We start from the raw sequence: 7,748 nt of genomic DNA on the forward strand, positions 1-7,748 counted from the left end.
ATATACAAATAAGTGCATTACTCAGCCACAGCATCATGTCTCCGTACTGGGTCAGGCCACAGGACTTCATCCACATCACAGGCCACATTTTGTCTGGCCAGGCAACGGGGGAAAAAAACCCTGGCATGCCGTATCCAGGCTTGGCATGCCTCCACACCTATGTCACCACAGGCAAGTCCCATGGCTTGCAGGAGATTTACCCTGGTGTAAGGTTGGCGTTCATATACCTTCCACCGCCATGAGGAGAAGAATTCCTCAATGGGGTTTAGGAAAGGGGAGTGCGGTGGAAGGCAAAGATTGATAAAACCTTGGTTCATATTGTACCACTCTCTAACCTGGAGGGCTCTGTGAAAACTCACATTGTCCCAAACAACAACATAGATGGGATGCTCATCCTGCTGCCCTAACAAAGCATCTCGCATGTGATTGAGGAAAATGAGGAGCTGGTGAGTGTTGTAGGGCCCCAGGTTGGCATGATGGTGGACAACCCCATGATTGCTGATGGCAGCACATAATGTGACATTGCCACCACGCTGCCCAGGAACACCAACAATGGCCCGATGGCCAATCACATTACGGCCTCTCCTTCTCCTTTTGGTGAGATTAAACCCAGCTTCATCCATGAGATGTATTGATGGGGTCTTTCCATTGCATCCAGTTGAAAAACCCTCTGTAGAAATATATATAGTTTTGTAAGTGATACGGAAAAAGTGATTTAGGCCACTACAGTAAATCACTACTTAGAGTAATCAACATTGAATGTGTCTGGATATATGCCAACCTGTACATACTGGAATCTTTGCTCTTTGACTCTGTCTGAGTTGCGATCAAAGGGCACTCTGTATAGCTGTTTCATGCGCAGTCTGTTGCGCTTGAGGACACGATCAACAGTAGAGAGGCTGACACTGTTGATACCCTCAAAATGTAAATGGTCCTCAATGATCTTCTGCTGAATTTCGCTCAGTTTAATGGCATTTTTCTTACGGACCATATCAACAATTAGGGTCTCTTGGTGTGGGGAGAACATACCTGTCCTCCCACCCCCATGTGGCAGTCTTTCAATTCTACAAAAGAGAACATGGAGTTACAAAAAATATACATGGAATACTAGGCCTACAAACAGTTAGACCAACCCTCCATTACAATACTACAGTACATTGGTACAGTGATGTACTGAAACATATATTCACTTACAGTATACTGTGGTACAGTATATAGTATGTCATACAGTAATTGCTGTCAACATTTACATACTGTACTATAATGTCAAAAAAGGTAATTACCTGTTCTCTTCTCTAAATCTTCGGATTATGGTGGACACAGTGAATCTACTGATGTTTGGTTGTACCCTTTGTCCAGCCTCCCTCATGCTCATACCATGGACAAGAACATGGTCAATCACAGTAGCTCTGATTTCATCAGATATTACTGTTCTTTGTCTTCGCTGACCACCTCGACCACCTCGACCTCCTCTCACACGAACTCTTCCTCTCAGATTTCTATCCATTGTAGGGCCTCACAAACCAGTGCTCTCTGAACTGGCTTACTGTATATGTTCCCTCACATCATTAGCCACAAGTGTGATCAATTTTGAGTTGTTGTGTTCAAGTGGTGATACCTGTGCTCTAATTGTGTTTGACTTTTGTCACATGTGCTCACCATTATGCAGCACTGGTGCATCACAATGAAAATGTGTTGGCAAGTTGTGTCTAAACAGGTGAAAAGTGCTTATGGTTTTGCCAAAAGAGTGATTGATTCAATCAGTGGGTTCAGGCAACTGAGCATTTGGTTCAGACAATAGGGTTTAGTGTTTTAGCAATTGAGAAAAACTGTAAGCAAAGTGGCATAACCTGATTTCAGCCAAGTGTCTGTGTGGTGCCAGCAGACAAAAACACATTTCATAACCAGATACATTTGCGTCTCCCTCTCAGACCAGGCCGACGTGCTGTAGACTCATCCTTCGATTCCTCAGACGTGATAAGAAATCATATTGGATGGAGCTGGAGCCTGTTGGTTAACGAGAGAGAGAGAGAGAGAGAGAGAGAGAGAGAGAGAGAGAGAGAGAGAGAGAGAGAGAGAGAGAGAGAGAGAGAGAGAGAGAGAGAGAGAGAGAGAGAGAGAGAGAGAGAGAGAGAGAGAGAGAGAGAGAGAGAGAGAGAGAGCGAGAGAGAGAGAGCAATAGAGAGAGAGAGCACTGCAGAGACATTCTACTCACGTGGATCATCCGGCCACATAGGCAGCACACACTGTCCTCACTAGATATGCAGTCCACTAGATATGCAGTCTACCCAGGAAATGCCTGCGGTAAATGCTACAGAATATTAAATACACCACATATTTGTTACACTGCATTACACGTTACCCTTTTTCTCCTCAATTTTGATGTTGTCTTATCGCTGCAACTCCCCAACGGGCTCGGGAGACATCATGCGTCCTCCGAAACATGATCCGCCAAACCGCGCTCGTTAACACCTGCCAGCTTAACCTGGAAGCCAGCCACACCAATGTGTCGGAGGAAACACCGTTCAACTGGCAAACAAGGTCAGCCTGCAGGCACCCAGCCCGCCACAAGGAGTCGCTAGAGTGCGATAAGCCAAGTAAAGCCCCCCCGGCCAAACCCTCCCCTAACCCGGACGACGCTGGACCAATTGCGCGCCGTCCTGTGGGACTCCCGGTCACGACCGGTTGTGGCACAGCCCGGGAATGAACCCGGGTCTGTAGTAATGATGCAGTGCCTTAGACCGCTTACTATGGTCCTTTCACATAGATATCACCATTTATTCAACAGCTTACTATGGTATTTTCACATAGATATCACCATTTAATCAACAGCTTACTATGGTCCTTTCACATAGATATCACCATTTAATCAACAGCTTACTATGGTCTTTTCACATAGATATCACCATTTAATCAACAGCTTACTATGGTATTTTCACATAGATATCACCATTTAATCAACAGCTTACTATGGTCTTTTCACATAGATATCACAATTTAATCAACAGCTTACTATGGTCTTTTCACATAGATATCACAATTTAATCAACAGCTTACTATGGTATTTTCACATAGATATTACCATTTAATCAACAGCTTACTATGGTCTTTTCACATAGATATCACCATTTAATCAACAGCTTACTATGGTATTTTCACATAGATATTACCATTTAATCAACAGCTTACTATGGTCTTTTCACATAGATATCACCATTTAATCAACAGCTTACTATGGTATTTTCACATAGATATCACCATTTAATCAACAGCTTACTATGGTCCTTTCACATAGATATCACCATTTAATCAACAGCTTACTATGGTATTTTCACATAGATATGACCATTCGTTTAACTGGGTTACCAAGCGATGTCAGCTTCACATTGAGTAAACAATGTCTCTGTTTTATACATTTGACCTCCATAGACAGTAGGCTTCAGCAGCTCTATAATACTACTAATTTATAATTGTTTGAGACAGACAGCTGAAGGCCTATTACAGTTTCCTGTCTGGTGTCAGGGCTGAGCCAAGGTGAAGAAGATATCTTGTGGCAGACAGTGAACTACTGAACTACTTATCTGCAAGGAAGGAGTGTGATGACGAATATTATCAAGCCTCTGAGAGGATGGCTAGGTTAAACCCTGCTGGAACAACTCATCTGGCGCAAGCTGTGATTATGTTCTTCCGCTCACTCACACCCTCAGACAGTCACAACACCCATAATCCAATATGATATCTGTTCTATCTGCTCCTCTCACATCTATAAGTCTCTCTCTCTCTCTCTCTCTCTCTCTCTCTCTCTCTCTCTCTCTCTCTGTCTCTCTCTCTCTCTCTCTCTCTCTCTCTCTCTCTCTGTCGCTCTCTGTCTCTCTCTCTCTCTCTCTCTCTCTCTCTCTCTCTGTCGCTCTCTGTCTCTCTCTCTCTCTCTCTCTCTCTCTCTCTCTCTCTCTCTCTCTCTCTCTCTCTCTCTCTCTCTCTCTCTCTCTCTCTCTCTCTCTCTCTCTCTCTCTCTCTCTCTCTCTCTCTCTCTCTCTCTCTCTCTCTCTCTCTCTCTCTCTCTCTCTCTCTCTCTCTCTCTCTCTCTCTCTCTCTCTCTCAGCACCCTCCACCCTCCACCCTCCACCCTCTGTTTCCAAGGTTACAGTGTTTCCACTCCCTCCAAATAGCTGCTCATGCTAAGAGGAGGATTTTCAGGTGAGCCGGTCATGATTATGACAGGGTGGGTGCAATGTGTTGGTTAAGCTTTCCATGGATCAAACTCAGGATCTGTGCATTCCCTTACTGTCAGTCTCTCTACTCTGCTTAACATTCCCTGGACACAACATAAGCAATAATAACCAAACGTGTTCGCCTGAGTTTTGAGCAGCTATACATACTCAGTATTCAGTTAAGTTTTAAAAGTCTAATCCTTTGGGGGGGGGGGGGTCTAAGCTGACATATGGAATTGTTTTAAGATGGTCAAACCATGGTTCATTTAGCTATTTGATTTAGAACTTTAAGTATAAAAATATATATAAAAAATGATTTGATAAAACATTGACTTTGGCCTTTACTTCTATAGCCCAGAGAAACGCATTGAATAACACATTCATAAATGGAAAAAAAGACAGCCACATTTTTAAAAATAAGAAACAAGGTTTTGAAGTGTTAGTCCTATATCTAGGATATATAAGTAAGCTCAGGAATAATATATATATATTTTTTACACATATTTAACCCCTTTTTCGGGTGGCACAAAACTACCTTCATACTTCCATTCATTTTTTAAACCGGTACGGTTATATTCAGATGAGTCCTGTGACACTTGTGGGGGTCGTAGAGCAAAACGGAGACCACCATCGTGTTTGTGAGAGTATCCCAGAGGGGTCATAATAGTTTGTATTCTACAGACGTTTTTGTGAGAAGACCGATTTTCAGGATTTCTCATGGTCTGACAAACACCGCTCTAGCTCTGCCAACTTTCACCTCAGAAAGAACTTTCACCTGTGGAAGTGCCACAAAGGTGGATGCAGTGGATTGAGATGCAGCCCATACAAAAAAAAAAGATATCTCGAGCTTAAACTGACAGATTTTGATGGGTATTTTTTATTATGTTACTTAGATTGAGACTAGGGGGTTATTTACCCCTCTGCAGTCAGCACCCCCCATTCTCCTCAATCTTGATTGTTTGAACAAGGGTACAACACTGTATACAGTGCCTTGCAAAAGTATTCATCCCCCTTGGCGTTTTTCCTATTTCCTTGCATTACAACCTGTGATTTAAAAATATTTTTATTTGGATTTCATGTAAGGGACATACACAGAATAGTCCAAATTGGTGAAACAAAATGAAAAAAATAACTTGTTTCAAAACATTATTAAAAATAAATAACGGAAAAGTGGTGCGTGCATATGTATTCACCCCCTTTGCTATGAAGCCACTGAATAAGATCTGGTGCAACCAATTACCTTCAGAAGTCACATAATTAGTTAAATAAAGTCCACCTGTGTGCAATCTAAGTGCCACATGATCTCAGTATATATACACCTGTTCTGAAAGGCCCCAGAGTCTGCAACACCACTAAGCAAGGGGCACCACCAAGCAAGCGGCACCATGAAACCAAGGAGCTCTCCAAACAGGACAGGGAAAAAGTTGTGGAGAAGTACAGATCAGGGTTGGGTTATAAAAAAATATCTGAAACTTTGAACATCCCACGGAGCACCATTAAATCCATTATTAAAAAATGGAAAGAATATGGCACCACAACAAACCTGCCAAGAGAGGGCCGCCCACCAAAACTCACAAACCAGGCAAGGAGGGCATTAATCAGAGAGGCAACAAAGAGACCAAACATAACCCTGAAGGAGCTACAAAGCTCCACAGCGGAGATTGGAGTATCTGTCCATAAGACCACTTTAAGCCGTACACTCCACAGAGCTGGGCTTTACGGAAGAGTGACCAGAAAAAATCCATTGCTTAAAGAAAAAACACGTTTGGTGTTCGCCAAAATGCATGTGGGAGACACCCCAAACATATGGAAGAAGGTACTCTGGTCAGATGAGACTAAAATTGAGCTTTTTGGCCATCAAGGAAAACGCTATGTCTGGCGCAAACCCAACACCTCTCATCACCCCGAGAACACCATCCCCACAGTGAAGCATGGTGGTGGCAGCATCATGCTGTGGGGATGTTTTTCATCGGCAGGGACTGGGAAACTGGTCAGAACAGAAGGAATGATGGATGGCGCTAAATACAGGGAAATTCTTGAGGGAAACCTGTTTCAGTCTTCCAGAGATTTGAGACTGGGACGGAGGTTCACCTTCCAGCAGGACAATGACCCTAAGCATACTGCTAAAGCAACACTCGAGTGGTTTAAGGGGAAACATTTAAATGTCTTGGAATGGCATAGTCAAAGCCCAGACCTCAATCCAATTGAGAATCTGTGGTATGACTTAACGATTGCTGTACACCAGCGGAACCCATCCAACATGAAGGAGCTGGAGCAGTTTTGCATTGAAGAATGGGCAAAAATCCCAGTGGCTAGATGTGCCAAGCTTATAGAGACATACCCCAAGAGACTTGCAGCTGTAATTGCTGCAAAAGGTGGATCTACAAAGTATAGACTTTGGGGGGTGAATAGTTATGCACACTCAAGTTTTCTGTTTTTTGTCTTATTTCTTGTTTGTCTCACAAAAAAAAATATTTTGCATCTTCAAAGTGGTAGGCATGTTGTGTAAATCAAATGATACAAACCCCCCAAAAATCAATTTAAATTCCAGGTTGTTAGGCAACAAAATAGGAAAAATGCCAAGGGGGGTGAATACTTTCGCATATACACTGAGTGTACAAAACATTAGGAGCACCTACTCTTTCCATGACAGACTGACCAGGTGAATCAAGGTGAAAGCTATGATCCCTTATTGAGGTCACCTGTCAAATCCACTTCAATCAGTGTAGATGAAGGGGAGGAGACAGGTTAAAGAAAGATTTGTAATCCTTGAGACATGGATTGTGTACAGTATGTGTGCCATTCAGAGGGTGAATGGGCAAGACAAAATATTTAAGTGCCTTTGAATGGGGTATGGTAGTGGGTGCCAGGCGCACTGGTTTGAGTCTGTCAAGAACTGCAACGCTGCTGGGTTTTTCCCACTCAACAACTGTGGGAAGCATTGGAGTCAACACGGGACAGCATCCCTGTGGAACGTTTTCGACACTTTGTAGTCCATGCCCTGACGAATTGAGGGCAAAAGGGGGTGCAGCTCAATATTAGGAAGGTGTTCTTAATGTTTTGTACACTCAGTGTATAGAGGAGACTGTTTGTTTTAATAGTAGTAGGTCTGAATTCTTAACGGATGGTTTAGAGCTTCAGCTCTGTTCTATAACCTGTAGGGAACACAATATAGGGTCTATACTCGGCATGTATGTTTCTCAGTTATGGGTGGCACAAATTGCGGTATGGGGGAGGGGAATGGTCAGGGTATATGCAAATTAAATACTGTAGTATTTACTATAGTATTCTACGGTATACTACTTTACTATAAAATACTATAGAATTTTATAGTAAGTACTGTAGTATTCTATAGTATACTGTAGTATTTTTTCATGTGGGCTGTTAAACCATCAATTACAGGGGGAACTGAGGGTCCACTAGTGCTGCCGGTAACTTCACCGGGGCCCTCACAAAACAATTTCCCCTTTTCAAAGAATCACAGTCCTTTTCCCTAAACAAAATCAGAAGTAGGGAGAAGAGTGCCAAACAAACTGC

Source organism: Coregonus clupeaformis, chromosome 20 (genome assembly GCF_020615455.1).
Source record: "Coregonus clupeaformis isolate EN_2021a chromosome 20, ASM2061545v1, whole genome shotgun sequence".
Classification (NCBI taxonomy): Eukaryota; Metazoa; Chordata; class Actinopteri; order Salmoniformes; family Salmonidae; genus Coregonus; species Coregonus clupeaformis.